Source organism: Anser cygnoides, chromosome 2 (genome assembly GCF_040182565.1).
Source record: "Anser cygnoides isolate HZ-2024a breed goose chromosome 2, Taihu_goose_T2T_genome, whole genome shotgun sequence".
NCBI classification, from domain to species: Eukaryota; Metazoa; Chordata; class Aves; order Anseriformes; family Anatidae; genus Anser; species Anser cygnoides.
This window is the reverse complement of record NC_089874.1, coordinates 71,839,321-71,860,404: the sequence shown is the minus strand read 5'-3', so window position 1 is coordinate 71,860,404 and position 21,084 is coordinate 71,839,321. Positions and strand designations below refer to the sequence as shown.

At 37.5% G+C, this 21,084-nt stretch overlaps 2 long non-coding RNA genes across 3 annotated transcripts in view; both read left to right on the top strand.

Moving 5' to 3' along the window:
- Positions 1-1,266: 1,266 nt before the first annotated feature.
- Positions 1,267-11,388, top strand: LOC136789915 (uncharacterized). Of its 2 annotated transcripts, none has more exons than XR_010828968.1 (3): positions 1,267-1,782; positions 7,840-7,956; positions 10,703-11,388. It is a non-coding gene; the product is annotated as an uncharacterized lncRNA (long non-coding RNA). The 2 variants fall into 2 exon arrangements; XR_010828969.1 differs by having other exon boundaries at positions 1,267-1,836.
- Positions 11,389-11,511: 123 nt separating this feature from the next.
- Positions 11,512-21,084, top strand: part of LOC106034863 (uncharacterized) — a 29,801-nt gene continuing 20,228 nt past the window's right edge. Inside the window, exons 1-3 of the long non-coding RNA XR_007166263.2 lie at positions 11,512-15,876; positions 16,350-16,479; positions 17,825-17,988. This is a non-coding gene — a long non-coding RNA (uncharacterized lncRNA). The remainder of the gene's footprint in view (positions 15,877-16,349; positions 16,480-17,824; positions 17,989-21,084) is intronic.

The window sequence follows — 21,084 nt, the reverse complement described above, 5'->3', positions numbered from 1 at the left end:
TGAAGGATATATATAATAGACACCCACCTTATAATCTATATTCATCAGTCTAGAGCAGCTGTTGCTGCAATTACAAGTGGATATATAAATTGTCTGGATTACCTGAGCTGAAATCTGCTGGGTTTCTTATACAGTATTGACTAACTGAAAGATTTTGGTCTTATGGCAGTAGTATTTCTTATTGTTGGTTTCCTTTTTCCAGACTATGTTTACTTTGATTTTCCTAGGCAGTGTTTCTCTATTATGTTGCCTTTTCTGAAACTGGTGATACTGAAACTGAAGTGATCTGCAAGTCAGTATTGTTGGACAGCAAACAAACAGTTCAAAACATTTGTGTGTTTTCCTGTGTCAAATAATACAAGCAAAGTCCAGTAGATAAGAAATGAAGGTCAGCTGCAATCATAGGCACTGTGACGTACTGCCTTGCCTACAGAATCCTTACTCGTTGATCTCTTCTCATAAATGCTAGTAAGAACAAGAAGCTGAAGAAGTTACGGTCACCACAAGAGTTACCTGGGTACTATATGAGTGAGGTAGTGAGCTAACACTGTCTGTCATCCTTCTCTTCATGTACGATCTGTTTCAGTTGAGGGCTTATGCTATGACTTGCCACAGCATAGGTTGCTCTCTTTTGCCGGTCACCTTCTAATTCCGCCATTGTACATTTGAATAATTTTAGTCATAACTCTTTCTAATAATAAGTACTTCAAGCAAGTTACAAATCACTTTTTGTCCTGCTTTGGCTTGTATAGTTACTATGTAGCTTCTGGAGTCTCAGATTCTTACTCAGCGTGTCCAGTGTGTCCACCTGAAGTCATATTTTCGTAGCTTTAGATCAATACATCTGGCAGTCTTGAATACACAAATATGGACAGCTTCTGTATCTTTTTCTTCTTATTTTTTTTTTCTCCCCATGGTCTCCTGTGCAAAACCATCCCTAGACATTCAGTACTTAAGGAAAAGTGAGTGGCTAAGCAACCCAGGAATGAGAATTGCCATTATCCTAAAAACTTGTATCGTATTCCCTATCTTCTGTGCAGCAGGATGTGCAGACAGCATTCAGTATAAGCAGTCAGCCTGTCTTTGATTAAGGCTAAGATGTTGAGATAATTGTGTGATTTTTAAATGTACTGTTCTGGTAAATGCAGCAGGAAAGCCTGTTATTTCATCTGCTGTACATAGATTTAGCTCTGACTGGCTCAAATGAATGAAATCAATTTTATGTTCAACACTTGACTGTGGCTGGAATGGTGGTGGAATGTCAACAACTACAACAGACCACGTGACTCTCAGATCAGGACAGGATTTTAAGATCTAAAGCTGAAGATTAGGTGTATTTGTGAGGGGGGAATGCAATAAAGGAATACATTTTTTCAGTGCATTGGAGGAAGGGGCTCTAAACACCCTCTCCTGAGGAATTCAGCTGAATATCAGTGAAGGTAAAGTGGATATAAGAAAAATGCCATGTGTATGGAGAGCATTAGGAAAGGTCATATATTTCAAGAAAGAATATTGTTTACAAGGAGTGTTAATAGGTTTCAAGGGAAATGTTAATTTTTTTTCCTAGCTGAAATAGCTACTGTAAGTTTTTAATGGTTAATCATTCATTCTTGAATTTTTATATTAAGTATTTCATATTACTTTATTGACTTAACTTTTATGCTCTTCTTCATTTTGACAGTAAAGAATGACCAGGCAATACTCTTTGAAAATTGGAGACCATTTGCAGCTGCTCTCTGCTGAGGAAAGTGAATAATAGGGTGCCCTCAAGGAATTTCAAAGGTATCACTCAACAGAAACTTTTGTGTCTGAAGAAAACTAGATCATTTTATCATGGTAGGCATACTGATATGTTTGCTTTAATAAAATGCCATATTTCTGCCTTTAATCTCTTGTCAACCAGCTATTAAAACCCCAAAGTATATGCGTGCAGCACATGTAAACACTTGTGTTTTCAAGTTTGCCACACAACATACAAGTAAACCATGTATTTTTATTTTATTTTTTATTTTTTTATTTTTTTTGGTGAGCAGTCTGTAATTAATTTATTGAGTAATGGCAAGAAGGTTCTTCTTTCTTCTACCCCCTCCTCAAGCCAACAAATCAATTTGATTTAATTCAATAATCCACGCAGTTTTTTTTGAAAGCATTATCTAAATCCTACAGAGTTCTCTGAAGTGGCCAGATGAGGAAATAATGACAACTGTTTTCCATGTAAATAGTGATGAGCACCTGAAATAATAACAGTGTTAGAAGATGATTACTTATGAAAATTGACTTTATGTGCCTCAAGCCCCCAGAATTTTGCACCTGCACTGAACAGTTCCCCTTGTCTTTCAGCATGGCAATTCTGTTCTGTTAACTCACTCATCATTTCTTGCCTGTTAACACAAGGCTTGAATCAGTGCCCACAGTAAAAGAAGCTTGCTTTGAAAGTAAAAAAATGTTTCTTGTGACCCAGCTCTTTTGGTCCCTGCATCATATTCATTCAGAAATTCCTGTAGCTTTGGCTGAATAAGGATACCATAGTGACTTTGAGAATGGTTTCAATTAATAATAGAAAATGAAAAGATAATAAATATATTCTGAACAACAATTATACTGTTTATGAAATAGATAATAAAAACAGATAACATATATATACTTTCTATCAATGTACATGTGCTCAGATATTTTACAAGATGGTATAAAAGAAAGAAGCCTGTCCATTCTGTTTGGACAGTATGACAGTGTTCAAAAATTGCAATACAAAAGAGGCAGAAGCATACGTCTAAGATTGTCAGCAGTCTCACAGCACATCAGTGAACCAGGAATAGTTGGAAGCATGTGTGGTTAAGAGGGAAGGACAGACCTTAACACATTATGGCCTCTTGTAAGGTAGGCACAAGCACTTGTATGTGAACAAGTTGAGAATGAAGATTGCATTTCCCCTGAGTCCGATGAAAAGGAAGGCATAGCTACACTAAGCTAATAGCTACACTCTCAATTGCCTGTCTGTACCCGTTCTTTCCCCTATTGTATTAACTCTTTTCATGTTTTTTCACTAGACATAATAGTGCTAAACTTTTATATTTCTACTTCTGGGGAAGTTTTGCAGTACCACTAATAATTTCTCTACCATTTCTCTATTACATTTTCCTTGAGATGGAATGTATCAAAATGAAGTTAGTGCTAGAAGTAAAGAAACATAATCAATTTAAATTATTACCATTTCACGGTCAATATTTTTCCCTAAATGGAACCTGTTGTCAGTTTTCATGTATGCAGGTGGTCAGTAATATATCTTCATATAGCCGTCCAGATTGTTTTCCTTATATTGTTGCTGTGTCCTAGGTTTTCTCTTCTTTTTTTTTTCACTGATCTGGAGTAGCTACTTATACATGCGTGGCACTAACTCTTTTCTTCCCCCTTTCAGAGGAAGTTAACATTAATTTTCTGTGTTGAATTTCAAATGCATGATATCCTAGGTTTGCTGGGACCTTTTAAGTCTCCTATTAACATTCTTTAATTTTGGTTAGCTCATGTAGTTTAGAACATTTTCCCACCCCACTGCTACCTTACTTTCCTCCATCACATACGTCTTTAATAGCCTGTTGGATCCAAATTCTATTTCTTCCCAAACTAAAAACTGCTAATTTCTAAATCATAAGAAGACATTCCTTTAATCTCTTACTTTGTTTACCTCTTGAGTTTTATCAGAACTTTTTCTTTGGATGTATTGTTTCACCAAATGTCTTTTCTCTTATTTTTTATTTTTTACTTTTTCTTTTTAATTTATATTTGACCCTGTTGAGTAGTCCTAATGCATTGATAAATCATGTTTACATAATAGAATTTATGTTCAACAACTTGTCTTGTAGATCTTGTATTTTTGCATCAGCCTGTTAACTGAGTTATTCTCATACCGAGGGTTACTGCTAGCATCTTTTCATTCACATTTCATATAAAAAAATATATTGACACAGTTATTAGTGTAAGTTAATCATTGCCCAATAAGTACTAATAAATTATTGAATAGATCAACACTATTCAATATACTGCTTGTAAATCATACTTTGTTACCACGTGAGTACATGTAACCATTTTTCTTCATATTTTCCGTAAACAGGCTCCTTGTTTTTTGCTATGTTGTCTATTCATTTTTGAAATCTTTTGTAAACTATCAGTATCATCTAACTGCATTTTTATTAATAACTTGGGCAATTGTGGTGAATTTTTCAACAACTTTTCAAGTCACTTAGGAGCCTTTGCTTTGACTTAGAACTGGGTGTGAAGACACCTTGGGGGGCCTCTAATCCTTCCATTGAAATATCTCTTTAAACTTTCGGCTAAACAATGCTGGATGCCTTTGACGTCTGATTTAAATCATTATGTTTTTTCAGCATTTCATGTTGTGACATTGTAATCTTTGAATTTTTTTCCATATTGCTAAATTATGGGTCACCTACTGTTATTGTCATGTGATATATCTGCAAGGGACAAGGCTAGCAGATCTCTTCAGTCCCTGATTCGTGTGGTCTCCAACATTAAGTGATCTTGCTTTGAGGCTGCAGGCCTTGTGTGGGCAGAACTTTGTTGGGATATTTTTTTTTTTTTTCCCCCAGACCATGGCTGTAAGATTTGAAATGTTTTTCAGCTCCCACAAAAATATGGGACTTTTTTCTTTCCATTAGTGTGATTGCTGGAAAAGACTTGTTTACTGTGAAAGAAGGGCCTTCTTGCATTCTCAAGAGGGGGGAATACTTCCAATCAAGTATTGGGGTTGGTGGCCTCTTGTTTTTCTGTGTGATCTTATGGTTAGTCTTTATGGCTACATCTAAAGCAGTAGGCACTTCTGAGTCCTGAGGCAAGATGTGTGCCTCAGGCAAAATTCGAATCCTGTATCTTTCCAAGGTCTGGCACACAACATCTTCCTTCTTGCACCCTTGGTAGGCCTGCTGATTTTCATAATAAGGAAACTGAGGGATGCAGGCCAAAAGGAATTCCTAATGAACAGTTCTGGATGACTGAATAACCAAGACCAAGGCTGTGCCATGAAGTACGCCCACTGCTAGAGATAGCTTTTGTTTACTCACATTAATTATGATTTGATATATAGTTATTAGGATTCTTTCACAGATGGACAATGTGTGTGAATTTGCCATAGAGTATATAGTGTTACTGCCTAACATCAAAAAGTGAAAATGGAAACCTGTGGTATAGAATTATAACTTAATTAGAAATTATCATTTTACTATAACTTTTTATCATAACTATAATCTATTACAACCATTATGTGTCTCTATTGAATTTATTGCAGACAAATTGCTTTGTGTAGTCTGGATTTAATACTTACAAACTATGATTGCAGGAAGAAACTGCTTTTCTGCATGTTGTAATGGGATTTTTTGTCAATTCATTTGACTGTGACAGGAAGTCTGACAGGGAACTGATGAACCACAGAAGTTCTCAGAAAAGATTCCTTGATTCTTCCTTTAAAAACTGTCTGATACTTGTGAACATCATTTTTCAACATTCTCAAAGCATGCATCAAATATGTCATGAATTACTTATTACTTGCTGTTTAGAATCAGACAACAGGCAGGGAATAATTAGGATGGAGCTACAACAAAAGCTGACTTGGGAGGACATTCTTGTTTCATGCCTATTCTTAGAACTAGACATTCTTTTCATTACTGGTAATGAAAAGTAAACCATGTAAAGTCTTCTTGAGCGTACGTGCCTGGTTTAGAGTAGACTAGATCAGCCCAGCTCAGGCAAAACGGAAGACTGAACCATGAGCTGTGAGGAGTTGGCTATGATACTAATTTGTTTTGCAAAGTTTTCTGAGCAGCTCTGCTCACCTCATACATTCAACCCATGGTGTTTTACACCCCATGCAGCTCTGTGTGGAGGCCAGTGATGTTCTGCTCTGACTGCTGGCTGCCATTCCTGAGGTAGTTTCAGTAGCAGTAGCTTGGGTCTTGTTCTTTACTATGGTCCAGCACAGTATGCAGGTTTACACAGTATCATCTTACTGATACGTAGGTTGTTTTGGGGAAATAAAACCAAGTGTCGTGCACATTTGCTTTCCCAGGACACCCGAAGCTCAGTTTCCTAATTCTGAAGCTCAGTCTCCTATTTCTGCACAAGAAAGCTCTTCATAAAAAGGAGATTCCGACATAAACACAGGGCTGTACTCTCCATACAAGAACTGTGTGGGAGGATCTTTGTTTGGGATTTTTTTCTAAAGGGTGATCTCTGGCTGTGCCACTGTTGATATTTTCTGAAGGGATGCTCTCCCCCTTAAAAGAGTGCATTTCAGTCTTCACTCATTTTGAGTTACCTCAACAGAGCTACTTGTTGCAGGCAAAATATTCATGCAAATAAAAATGTGCTACATATTCTGTGCTAATCTGTATGGAACCCTGGAAGAACATCATCAGCTCCTCACTTTGCCATCACTTTTTCATACTTTTATAGGCAAATTATGTCTGCTTCCTCTGCATAGTCTGTAAACACTGAAGAACAGAGGCTATCTCTATCAATCTGTCTGCAGGACAAAGAGCAGTCAAGCAGAGATTTTAGTTTGTCCTCTGGAAAATATTTTCAAAATGGCATTGTGGCATCTCTACAGACCTGTGTTGCAGTGCCAAGAGTCAAAGATAAAAATGAATGTTGTGGTCTCATTTTAGTCCTGTTTCTGTGCAGACTTTGCTAACTCAGGCCTGTAGTTGGAAAGCAAGGGGTTTCTGTGGTCAGGGTAGAACTGGAATGTTTCTGGGACGTATGTACAAAATTATGAAAGCTGAAATTACTATTTCCCTCTTGGTCAATCTGAGAAGCTTACTCAAACTACTTGTGAGGCATGGTGGACTTTTTTTTTTTTTGGTGGAGAATGAGGGATATCCTCTTTCTTTTTAACTAAGTAAGATTTGTTCCTCCTTCTTGCTGAGACTGTAGTTGGATGCAGGAGTCCAGGGACAGACTAAGATCTCAGGATGGTACATGGTACACGTATGTGAAATTAAGACAGGGTTTGTGCCTCTCAGGTACCTGAAATCATATTGCATGAGCTTAAGTGAAAATAGTGATCCAAGGGAAACAATGAAGCTGTGCTGTTTAGCAGCAAAAACAGTGATCTTGGCAAATCAAGCACAGTTTTACCCAATAGTATGATTTTCTTTTTTTCCTAGATAGAGGATGAAATAGTTCAGAGGCCTCCTTCTGTCACTATCCTTCAAATATTCCTACAGGGCAGAGATTTAGTGTGCAGGATGAACTACAGCAGAGAGACAGAGGCGTGTATCATTGGCACACTGAAACTCTTTGTGCACATTTGATCATCTCAAGGAGGTCTTTGCTGGTACCCTGATCTCCCTGTTTTGCCAAGAAATGTTTTTACAGGATGTGCTACTGTTGAAGAGTAGTTATTTGCTTTGATACTGGTCGTTTTGATGTGATATAAACAGGTGTGATCACATGTAGGTGGAATTGTTTATTTTAGACTGAATATGTCTCTGGAAATCTCAGAAGGAAATATCACATGTCAGAGTAAAAAGGAATCTTCCATCTGTTGTAAAGTATTGCTGCATCATCGAATCACTTAGACTGCCAAGATCATCATCCAGCTGCTAACCTAGCACTACCATGTCTACCACTAAACCATGTCCCTAAGCAAGGGAATGTTTTGATATTAAGACTATGCTTGATGCTTTCATAGGTTTAAGAAATCCTCAGCAGCACCACCAAGAAAACACTCTCAGAATGCAAAATTGTAAGTGTGACGCATGCAAGATGGCTCTGACAGGATGAACCTCCATTTCTAGTTTCACTTGGGCATTTTTCTTTTGTTTGCAGAGAACAGCAGGATGAGATGACAGCTTTTTCTCATGGCCCTGTTAATAGTTTCTACTAACACGGAAAGGGGAACGGAATAATTCTTTGCAACAATATTGACTCCTTCTGTGATCTTGGGTAAGTCGCTGGACTATCGTGTACTCAGCTTCTTCAAGGAGAGAACAATACTATTTCTGCGCCTTGCACAGGTGTTACGACTGTTGGTGTGAATAAAGGATATTTTGTTTTTCATGGATTGAAGTTTCAGGTGAACCAGTGTGCTATACCCAGCAAATACTGAGTTGTCCCATTTTACTTGTAAGCTTATCTATTTATTTAATTTATCTATTAATTTATTCATATATTGTTTATTTTAGGCCCATTTTAAAATGAAAGTTGTCCTTCTAGGAAGAACAGCTTTTTTTAGAGAATGTTGAAGCAAATGTCTTTTGCATTTCAGACAGTGGAACTCTTGGCATTTCTGAAATATCTCTATCACAGGGGGAAAAACGTATTGTTTAACATGTTCGATTACTCCTGCTACACCCCCCATACTTTTTTCATTTGAAACCATGTGTGTGTTTGTTCTAACAGCAAAATTATTTGAAAGATACAGCGACCAACTTACCAAGGTGATCAAAAGAGGACTGGGGTGACAAAGTACCTTTGCAGCCTTTGGACTTCAGTCTTATTTATAGATATTTGGATTTATGTGTCTCCCTTTCCATGAAATCACATAAACGGCCAGTTTCTTCTGTGTTACATGACAGGAATGCAACTTTTTTCTAGAGTACTGGGCTTAGAGCATGTCATTATCCCAATGTATATATAGGGCACCTCAAAGGCAACTCGAGCCTTTTACTGTACCGTTCAGCTCCAGCCATGCAGGCTGCCTGTGCTGTCCCTTTGCGCAGATCACCACCAGCCATAGTTCCATCCCCCAGCACTGCCAGCACCATCAGCTTTTCTGACAGCCTCCAGATGCCTTGATTCTGAGCTATGGTTAGGCTGCAGTTAGATATATGGATAAAAATACATATCTTTTTGATCAAGGCATGAATGCTAATAAAGGCTGGTGGTTTTCCTGATAAGAATTACTTTGTGCTTGCATGGTTTTCTGAATGCCTTGAAAACAGCTTTTCCAAATTCCAAATGCAAATTTTTATGGAGGAGTAAACATGCTTATTCATCAGGTCTTTGAGAAAGCCAAAACCAAAACCTCATTAAGAGATTCATCACTTGTGTCTACTCTCTTTCTTCCTGAAAAGGAACTTAAGAAATATTTTTACATTAATCAGATACCTGCTAAAACTTGTTATAACAGGACATAAAGCAAACTTCCCTTTTGGTGAGCAACTCTGTGATTGCACATTTAATACCGAACTACAGTGTATATATACAAAAAACATAACTGCTTAAAACATAATTATTAACGTGACAGAGTAAGGCAAAGAACAGCGTCCAAAGAATTCATGTTTGAAGTAACAGATAATCCTGTAATTGCTGCTTCTTGGTAAAATTCTGAGTATGTGAGAGGGAGCCTTTATTTAAAAATGGCACATAAACATCAAAGATACTTTCCTTGTGTTTTATACATTAGCTTTCTTTCAAGTAAAGAAACACCCACACAGAAAGGGAAAAAACAGTTCTATTGTGCTCTAAAGTCAGTTCATGTTTGCTCAAAAGTAAATGCTAGTTTTTGGCAGCCCACAGGTGGAAATATGTTTAGAGATGTGAAGGTGAATTGCCACTACAGTAAGGACTGGAAGTGGATGTCAGCATGAGGGAATTATTGTCTGTTTTTTGTGAGTAGTTCTTTGTTAAAGGATTTTTGACTAGGCATTGCCAGAGCTTAGAGCAACATTTGTTTCTTTCAGTTACTGATCTTCATAAAGCATTATGCAAAGAAAATTGGCCTTAGAGTGCATGTGTGCATACAGCAGGTTTCAGCATTCAAACTGGGATACTGACTCCCACATACGTGTTAGCACAACAGTCTTCTCAGCTTTCCTAAGACTCACTTCACTGTTTAGTGCTTAATCAGAGAGGTAAATGTCAAGAGGGAGAATCTGCTGTGAATTCTTCCCCACTGTGATTTAACCAAGACTTGAACATCAGCTGTACCAAAACTAGTATCTTAGAGACTTTTCAATGGAAAACAATTTACCAACACATGCTATATAACAAAAGATAGCCTATCTATATGGTTTTGATTTATCCCATGTAATTCCACTGCAAGTTATTTAACTGCTTCTTTATCTCTTCACATTTTTTCAGAATGTATGTAAATGCTCCTTGATGGTTAATTTCTGTAGGACTTCTCTTAAGTGACTGACAAGATCTGGTAAAGATGTGGCAAAGCCCTGGCTCAGAACTTTTAAACATGTTTCATTGCTGCCTCTACTAATGAGTCTTTTATGAATTTCTGAGAAAGGTCTGGCAGAACTGTGGCAGTGATCTACCTCCCTTCTTGGAGCTGATGTTAAATGTAAATTTTTTGTTTACCAGGATGTTTGTTTCTTCTACGACCCACCTTCTTTTGTTGTGTAACTTTAAGATCTTCAGGGTTTGGAATATCTCGTTTAATGTGCATCAACACAAAACTGAGTTGATGTGCCTGCCTTTTTCTGGGGTAAGATAGCAGTAAATGCTTGAATCTAAAAGTTACAGCCCGTTTCACTTTTAAAGGTAGATATTTAAAGGCGTCTTCATGGCTTTTACACAGTTATTCTTTTGTACTTGAACTGATGCTAAAAATGATGGAGTTGGTATGAAGTGCTGGATTGTGAGTAAAGTGTTTGGTCAAGTATTGTTGTCTCTCAGCACTTCTGTATGATTGGCCTAAATATATTTCTAGATTATCCTTTTCATTAATAATTTCCAGAAAACAAGCTCCCCATCCCGACAAGGACTGGCCCCTTCTGCTTCTCCTGTAGCACCACCATGTGATTGGAAGCAGGAGCGCTGGAGAAGCCAGAGCCAAAGATGAGACTCTTCTAACAAAGCTACAAAACTTTGAAGGACAGTAAGTAACCAAGTAAATCCAGCTGATTGTGTATATCTGATCTGGATATAATGGCACTCTGGGAGGGGGCTTAAAAGCAGACAGTATTACTGGCATACCTCATGCTGTTAAAATCAAGCGGAGTTTTATCAGGGGTTTATAAAGACAGTGGAGCTCAGCCAGAGCTGGGGGCTATGGAACAAGATCCTCCTAAACAGTGAATCACAAGGCTAGTATTTTTTAGTGATGGTTTTCTTGTGGTTATAAACCTTGTTACCAGCAAGTGAGGCTCTTTCCAAACCAGAATCTGTTCTTCGAGCCAGATTTCTGCAACATTTTTTTCCCAAGCTCTTCATTCTTCCATGTGTGCATGCTGTCGAAGTGAACTGCTGTCTAGCTAGGAAAAAGCTTTTTCAAGGAAAGGTGTATGCTGGAGAAAATTTGAGTGTCACCCCATGCTTCAAACACACAGTCCTGTTCTCATAGATATCAGCATGTGGGAAACACAGGGATTTAGAAAGGGAATAGAGAGAAATATTTATTTCACTGTAAAAAGTGACCTTGGAAGTGTGCATATCAATTAACCAGCATCTGCCAAGAAGTTTTTCTACAAACAGAAAACTGAAGAGCTTGCAGAAAATTATATATATATATATATATATATTTTTTTTTTTTCTGAAAGTGATGGCCGGATGCCTGCATGAATACTCTATCTCTACCAAAAATGTGTATTTCTTTAAATCTCTTATCAGATTTACTGAGATGAAATTAGTCTTGAGAAAAATGCTATTGAGATCCAAGGAGAATTGGGAATAAGAAACTCCACAATTGCAAATGGTAGTTTAGTTCATTTCACATGAATGTGAGACTACTGAGAAAGAGCAGAACACTTGTCCCTCTGAAATGTTTTTGTAACCCCTCCAATACCCAGCTTTGACTGAAAGAGGGCATGCTGACATTCCCTATGAACCAAGTGTGAGAGAGAGATGAAGGCTTTGAAGAATCAGATCTCATCCAGATCTCAACTAACCCAGAGCTTTGGGTGATGATAGGTCTTCTCCTATATGGAGTGAGCCTATATGCACTGAATACTTATCTGTGGTTATCTTTGTCAAATTGGTTTTGTATGTCTTTTTATTACAACTCAGTTGAGCTTTCTGATAAAAGTAAATTGCAGGAATTTGGCAAACCAGGAAAAACAGAAGAGGAAAGGGGAGGGGACAGTCTTGAGGGTGATGGCTCCCCTCAAGAAGCAGAAAAAAGAGGGAGAGTCATTAAAGGGAATCATGATCTTTCAGTTGGCTTATGTTGGTTATGTTCTGTTCTAAGCAAAGCTGAAGAATCCTAAAAAAATGAACTATTCTGATACTTAAATGACTGAAAGGACTTAACTTATTACATAGCTTACTTTTTCCCCTTCAAACGTTACACATTGTCCTGAATCAGTTTCTCGGGAAGGGGATGAGGAAATCTCCAGCATTTACTAAATCACTAAATAGGATAACATTGTCTCCATTCTGAGGGATGCTAACTACTTATCCTTGTTTGTTGAGCACAGGTTGATAGCTTATGACCACAGGACACAATTTAATAGATTGAACTGTGTCAGTCACCACGGTAACTAGGCCAAGCAGAACTTCCACCTTATTTTCTCACAAAGAGTTCTGCTTTAATCTCTTTTTGTGTGAAGGACCCACAAAAGCTGGAAAACACTTTGGACTCTCTTAGTTTTAATTCTATTTATTATGCAGCCACAGTGTTCTGCTAAACAGCTGCATATCGTCAACCCCAGTACATTTACACTTTTAACTGTAAAGCATCCTTTGCCAAGTGGAATTGCTCGTAAACTGGCTTGCATTTGTTGATAAATAACTATGTCACATTGTCTTAAAATTTTCTTGATCAGGTTAAAGATGTGGCAAAAAAATGTCTAAATAGAAAAAACAAATAGCACTCTTAAATGAATCCAAGTTTTGCTTAACCAGCTATAAACCAATGTATTATTAGCTTGGTGCAAATCCCAGTTTGTACGTGTTTATATATTTGAGGGCTTAGTGTAAAATAAGTTAAGGTGGAAATGTGAAGGTTAAACCACCTGTGGAAGTTGAAGCAGGAAAATGGTAGAAGGTAGGGATTTATCGCAGGCATGACATTTTACATGGGGCATTTTCATTATTTCAAATTAAACTGAACGGCACATCAAAGTGCAATTTTTAATGTTGTTTATTATCACTACTGCTCTGCTAGAAACACGAAATTGTTGTGTATGCTGTGCTAACAACAAGTTGACTGAGACACAGGGAGATGGAAACTTTTCCACAGTCTAGCAGGAGGTCTTTAGCAAAAACTTTGAAGGGTTAAGATACTGCTTTTTTTTTTTTTTTAATTTTAATTTTTATTTTTTTTTCCCATAGAGAGAGAGACCACAAGGACTCAGATCCATACTTCTCAGTGCAAAGCTGTCTCAACTCTAAGGTTGAGATAAATAACTCTAAATAGCTTACAGAGTGTAGCACTGATCAATTTACGTTGATTAGTACATTATTCAATATGACAATACATGAAATTTAGAGGGGTGGCCTACAAAACATGAAGAATCCAATAGAATGTCAGATTCTGGTCTGTACCATTTCCTAACCTGTAATCCTTCCTTTGGGGAAGTGCATGCTTGTACTTGAGATTTGCATGTGAATGCAAAGTACAAATTATGCGTTAGTTACAGATTCTGCTTTCTGTCCATCCCAAAATACCTGACCTTAGAGTCCTGAACTTGTATTGATGATATCAGTTGATATTAGTTTTGATTCTCTTTGAGCATACACCATTAGATCCATAGGTAGTTCCTAGATTCCCTGCAATGCAGTTCACATTTGCAAACTCTGGTCTGTTTTACCACCTAGGATTCTTTGCTGATGTAACTTTGTGTTTGCACGGTTCTCTGTTGGAGTTGGCAGCATTACGGTAGCATTATAAACTGATGATGAGCAAAGAAAACCTTAATTTACTTCATTCTCCCAAAAGAGAAAACCACAGTAAAAGGCTAAAAACCTGCAGTTCCTTTATGATGCCAACATCTGCATCATTTTATAAAGTTATTACAGATGGAACAAATATATCTTTGTTGTAAAAGAAAAAGGAGTAAAATGTGATGAAGATTTCCTTGAAAACTTCTGATGAGATGAAAATTAGAGCCATTGTGAAGGCATGGCTTGCTCACAGAGCAAGTGCTGTGCTGTTGCAGGGATTAATGCTATTTGGCTTCATGTGCCAAGCTCAGTAACTTCCTGGCCTGAAGATCCTACCTATTGAACTGCTACATTTTGTTTTCTCCTCAGTTCATTTTTCAAGTGGAGCTTTAGACTTCCAAACAAACATAAGCCTCTTGTTTTTTTGCTCATTTTTGCATGTTAGATAGTTTTCTGTCCAGTATCTTACCATGTGGTAAGAAAGGCAGTGAGAATGCTCTGCGTTTAGCTGTATACTAGCCGGGCATGAAGAAGTCTGCATATATAATACTGCCAGAAAGCTTGATAGCTAAATTCCTGTCCATTTTGTCTATTCATCTTCCAAGGCAGGGTGTTTTTATTATTATTATTACTATTATGTATATATTTTTAAACCACAGAATGCTGTTGTGCCTTCTTGTGTTATAGAAAATGACCCATATACTAGCACAGCTTTATCCAGTCTAGATCAATGAACTGGTTTAGGTACTAATAAAAATTTGGTTATGTCTACATGGGCAATGTGGTCTGAGCAATGCATATTTACCACCTCTCCAGACTATTTTCCCAGCAGTACTGTCATTCCAGGATCTCCCCAGAGCTACCTCATTTGACGGGATTTAAGTACATCGCCATCACGTTGCAGCAGTCGAAACAGTAACCACAGCTAAGCTCTATCCTTGAAATTGTATCTGCCTTGTCTCTCTATTTCCATTTCTGTGTGTTTTAGTATGTGAAGTCAAAATAAAAATATTTCCAGAATAGATGGCAAATAATTGTCTTCAACTTCTTTCTTCTTTCCTTTCCCCACTCAACCCACCTGGGCCTATGTTTATTGAACTCCATACATTGTCAAGACAGTATTTGTAAATGGAATTTAACTGTAGGTGAGCGGTACAAATGTAATAATATTACACAACTCTTGTTTAATTTTGAAGGCTGCATCCTCAGCAGCAGTGCTTATAATGGACGGTTCAAGCCGAATTATCCATTATTGCTCCCAAAGTTTACAATTAAACTATCGATCAAAGCTGGCAGAAAATTCTCAAGCAGGCTGGGTTTGCACCAGGCTTGTTTTAGATGCAGGCTGGGGGAGAGAGAACCAGAAGCAGCCTTCAGCTAATCCTCTTAGTGCTAACCGTCCTGGATGCAGCAGTGATTATGTATCATGCTTATACAGTTTTAATAGTGCAGGTCCTATGCAATTTGCGACCTCTATTTCTGCCCAGAAAGATTGGAGCTTAACAGGTTTGGATCCACAGGGAACCAGCTTCGGCTTTTAGGCTTCTTCAGACACTGCAGAATGCATCTTTTCTGGGGAATTCCACAATAAAATGACTGTTATTTATCATTACAAACCTCTTTATCATTTAGTCAATAAAAGGCCTCTCTCTCACACTTTTTTTTTTCCATGGTGTGCTCAGAGTCAGAAATCTGTATTAGTCTCCCCTGGCCTGAAGGCAAGAGATGTCAAATGCTAAATCATGATCTGCCCTGGCTTTCTGGCTAAATTGTGTATAAAGGCCTGAGGCAAAAAGGTGCACATGCTCATTATTTGAAACAGAATGATTTTTTCCCCTTTCTTTCTTTCCTTTTTTTTTTTTTAAGTACATATTGAGACATATATGGTAACACACATACAGTAAACCTCTGAAAAGTATAAAACCCGAAATAAACCAGCCAGAGCTAAATACGTCAAATATATGTGCTTGCAGATTAGGAAATAGAAAAAGGATTGTCAAGAAAAATCAGATGATCTTCCCTTTTGAACTTTTTGATAGCACTGGGGAAAGAAAAGTGTTAGGAGTTGACAGCAAGGTGACAGATGTGGTAAGTAATGCATCTGGTGAATTTACCCCATTTTTTGTTTTGGAGGGAGGAGGAGTGGTTTGAAATGAATCTTAGCTTGAAATTGATTAGAAAACCTGCATGGAAACATGCATTAAAGCCTGCAATTGTTTTGCAAACTCTTTTGAGTGTGTCTTCATCTACTTATTTGTTTGCAGTTTTTGATAGATCACCTTGCTCACGAGGCATTGTTACTTTCCCCCAGATTACTTAACGACTTTTGCAAACAGGTTTTAGGCCAGTCATCCCATGGGCAAATTTTTGTGTGAACGTATTTGCTTATATCACAAACTCTTTCACTTTTTAAAGTATTCTTAAGAGGGACGCATACCAAAATATTGGTGGGAACGTTATATAAAGGGTTGTGCTTGCCTATGATGCAAATTTACATATATTTATTTATTTACTGATTTTATTGTGAGACTAGGGAAATATTCAAGAATGTTGTTTTCCAGAATTTGTTCAGCAGAAGGTGACAAGGAGCTTCTATAAAAGCATATTAAACTTCAGCATTTCTACACTGTGGACTTTACATTCAAAAGCTGCAATGAAACCTGGAGAGCTACTCAGGAGAATCTAGACAATGTATGTATTATTTTTAATGTTCAATATTTTCTGCATTCAGCCACAAAATATTCTTCATATTTATTCTGACTGCTCATTTCAATTAAGCAAGAAAGGGATCACAGCTTGGAGAAGAAAAAGGGCTCATGTACCTGAGGCATTATGTTCAGCCAGCCAAATTTTTGCCATTGCAATTTTGATGATGATTGCATAGAACTAAATTTATCCAAATGCTTCAAGCTGTTTACAAATGTTGGGAATAAGCTGAGGCAGCTTGAATTCAGATACTCTATTTCTGGATATTTCAGGGAAGCAATCTGATTGGATCCAACTTTTCAAGAAAGGTCCTTCCATGGAATCACATGTCATTGGCTGATATCTTCAGCTTAAAAACAAACTCTGTGAGCTCAATATCTTCTGAGCAGTTAAATTTCCTTTTCTGGATGGAGGCCTTTATTTTTAGCTACGTATTAAATACCAATTTGTATTGTCTAAAATGTTTAAACATTTGTTAAATGATTTATTAGAGCTATGTTAGTACATAATTTTTAGTTATGACTAAAATGCTCTGTGTTGTCAGTGTGGTTCTTCCAAATTTAAAATAACACAATTTGAGAATCCCTATATCCTGATCTTTGTAGTCAGATAAAAAAAATGAGGCTGCTCTGTTTACATCACCTGTTCTGTATTTCTCCCACAGAAAATGATGTCCGGTTGAAATTACTTGAGCTTTCTCCCTATCTGTCACAAACATGAGAGTGAAATTAAGAAAAGGGCTATGGGTTTCACAACCTGACAGTCTCTACTTGTTTGTAAAGTTCAGTTAAAACAGTTTTTTAAAGTTTAACCTGCAGAAATGGTGAATGAGATTGATCAGACTAAAAGCGAGTGAAATAAGTACACGTTTTCATGTTTCTCTCATAAAAACCACATTGATATAAAACAGAAATGCCACACAAACTTTTCTCTCATTTCACTTTTCCTTTCACATTGTGGTAGAGCTTACTAGAAAAGCAAAGTCTTCTCTCTCTACTGTTTATGGTTAAATTAAATTCTCTTCAGCAAAGAAGCTGACTTTACAAGGACACGGTTTGATATATTGTAGTGTTATGGTTCCTTTATAAATGCTGAGTCTAGTGCCCTATGCAGTCTTGTTCATCTGTGGATTTCTCCTTGAATTTAGGTATGTGTGAATGACCAGCCATTCCCAAATAAATGCTTACCTGGACTGGTGAGCTTTGCTTTACTCCATATCTGCCCACCACCTTCTGATACATGCAAGCAGAATTTCTGATGTGGCTGAAGGTAACAGTAGCTTTATTCTCTGAAGCTTCAACGTACAGTATTCCTTCATTTCCCATGACAGGCTGATGTCATATGGCTTGTGAAAGAGAGAGGGATTACATGTACCGTGTGTGGAGCACAGCACTTGTTTGGTCAGGTTGTTGGCATCGCACCATTGACAATGAATGTGGAGACTTGAAGTCCCAAGTCTAAGATCCTTTCCTCAGCCACATTCAGCATCAGCAGGTACGGTTCTATCTAATCTAATCTAATCTAATCTAATCCAATCCAATCCAATCCAATCCAATCCAATCCAATCCAATCTAGATCTATCTAATCTAGAGCTGTTCCTGTGGAAACAAAAGAGCTTCACAAGGGTAACCCGGAACAGGTAAAACATTGCTTATAATAAGAATTGTACACAGGCTTTCTTGCCTTGACCAATAAATAAATAATCTCATTGAACCAAAGCGTGAGAAAATAACAAGCCTGTATAATAACGCGCATTCTTCTGAGGTCTGCACAATGCCAGTGCTTGGTGTGATGGAACAGTGTTAACATTAAGACCATTGTTATTTAAAAGCAGTTCAATGTTATTGTTACTACTCCTGCTAAGGAAAAGGAGTAATGAAACCTGCTATTAAGTATAAAAATTCAAAAGTGCTAATTTTAATCGTACAAGCCTTAAGAAAATCTGCTTGGTTCTATTGTTTAAGCAAGAAACATTTCTGTGTTTTCTTTGATCCTGTATACAGTCATCCATACATTGCAAAGTTTGACTTCCCTGTTGCCCTTATGAGGCTAAGATACCACTCACTTTTTATACTTTGAGTTTTTCAGTAGAGTTTTTCATGAATGTCAAGGAAATGTGGAAATTCAGAATAATATTTGTTTGCTAAAAGTTATTGCAGAACTCTTGTGGATGTTCACTTTGCTTCTTTTTTTTTTTTTTTTTTTTTTTTTTTGTGTTATTTCTCTTTAAAGCTGAATCTAGTGGGACTGTGTATTGTGTATTAAATTTATTTAGTACAATAGGTCCCGATTCTCCTTTCACTGTGGCTGTAACTCAAAATAACTCCACTGGAATCACTGCAGTTTCACTAACATAAAACTGAGAATCACACCCATAAATTCTTTATTTGTTACACAACAGCAGAAAGAACATGGGAATGATAGACTTTTAATTGTTGCCTCCCTTCCACTTAATCATAGCCTAACTTTCTTTAAAAGCATTTTAAAGTTTAAAAACAGGGCAAAAAACTGATAGTGCACTATCAAGGTGAGATCTCCCATTGACAGCTTCTGCAGTGCTGTGAAACTTTACACATAGTTAGGAATCATAAAAATAAGAATAAGATTTATAATCGTAAGGCTAATCAACACGTGTAGCTATAAGAAGTATAAGTCATACTCATATATTACAAACTCCCTGACATGATTCTGAAATCATATATTTCATTAAAAAATACAATTAGTTTTCTTTTCTTTTTTTTTTTTTTTGCTTCTGCTCCAAACCAAATCTACCTTCAAGAAAAGTTGTACTTCAATGAAATAGGCTGTTTTCATACATTTAATGATGTGTTTATTTTAATTTAGTCGTAAGTTCATGCTTCTTTAAGATTCATCTGAATCTTATCCCCCAGCTATATGTGTAATTCAGGCTTCCTGTTTTAAGGTCATTCGTAACTCAGAAAATTGTCATTATATTGGATATAAATATAAAAAAGGATTCAAAGATGTTCATGAGCTTAATATAGTTCTTATTTAAAAAGCCAGCTTCTGTGTACTTCCCTTGTGGGATCTCTGAATTAAAATTTTTGTTAATATCTTTATACAACTCATAGTGATAGCCTGAGTCAAGCACAATATGCCAGTCATTCTTCTTCTTCTTCTTCTTCTTCTTCTGTTTTTTCTCATGGATTTTATTTTTCATCTGCATAATATATTTACTTAAACTTCTTAATTTATAATTGCTGTAGAATGTGCACATGAAAATGCAATACATAAAACTAGTAAAGAAATGACACCGTGGGTTTTAGCTCAGCAAAACTCCATCAGTTTTAAATAGAAACAGTAGCTGGTGGGAATGTTCTGAGATTTTATTATTTATAAGTGCAGTGTTCACAAGATTTTAAAACACCCGGTAAATTGTACAGGTGGGCTCCTAGGCACCTGAATCAGACCACAAATGTCCTTTACTGCTGTTGTGTACGATGATGGTTGCATTTAAACAGCTAACCACACTCTGGACACATCTTAATATGTAGGAGCATGCTGGGGGACGGATTTGAGCTCAGGGTTCTTTTTCTTTTCTCGTCTCGTCTTCCTTTCCCTTTCCCTTTCCCTTTCCCTTTCCCTTTCCCTTTCCCTTTCCCTTTCCCTTTCCCTTTCCCTTTCCCTTTCCCTTTCCCTTTCCCTTTCCCTTTCCCTTTCCCTTTCCCTTTCCCTTTCCCTTTCCCTTTCCCTTTCCCTTCCCCTTTCCCCTTTCCCCTTTCCCCTTTTCCCTTTTCCCTTTTCCCTTTTCCCTTTTCCCTTTTCCCTTTCCCTTTCCCTTTCCCTTTCCCTTTTCCCTTTCCCTTTCCCCTTCCCTTTCCCTTTCCCTTTCCCTTTCCCTTTCCCTTTCCCTTTCCCTTTCCCTTTCCCTTTCCCTTTCCCTTTCCCTTTCCCTTTCCCTTTCCCTTTCCCTTTCCCTTTCCCTTTCCCTTTCCCTTTCCCTTTCCCTTTCCCTTTCCCTTTCCCTTTCCCTTTCCCTTTTCTCTCCCCTCCCCTCCCCTCCCCTCCCCTCCCCTCCCCTCCCCTCCCCTCCCTCTTTTTCAGCATTGCATTGACATGGCCTGAGGGTTTCAGTGTGGTGAACAAACAACATGCACAGATAAGCGACATGCACAGCCTGAGGACTGCTCACATCACCCGACACACGATGTCAGTAGTCAATCTGTGGTTAGCACTGAGTCATAACTATTATTTAAATATTATTTAAAACCACTTGCTCTGGTGGGCTTCTGCTTGCCTTCACTTGTGTCATCTACTGTGAAGCTGAAATCAACAATGACAAAGGCACAGCCTGAACAGAGGAGAGGGTAGACAAGTGGGGAGAAAGGAGGAGCAGGAACATACTGGTTTGGGTACCAGGACAAGGAAGCAAAAGGGAGGCAGTTTTTAAAATCTGATTTCACTGGTACTGTTGAAAACAACTCTAACCCATGACTTTTTTTATTTTACTTTTTTTTTTTTTTCTCCAGTGGAGGAGCTTATATTGTTATATTGTCTATATAACCTCTCACCTCCTGTCTTTTCCTTCCATAATTCTAGATTATGTATTGTCTGAGACCCAGCCTCTCT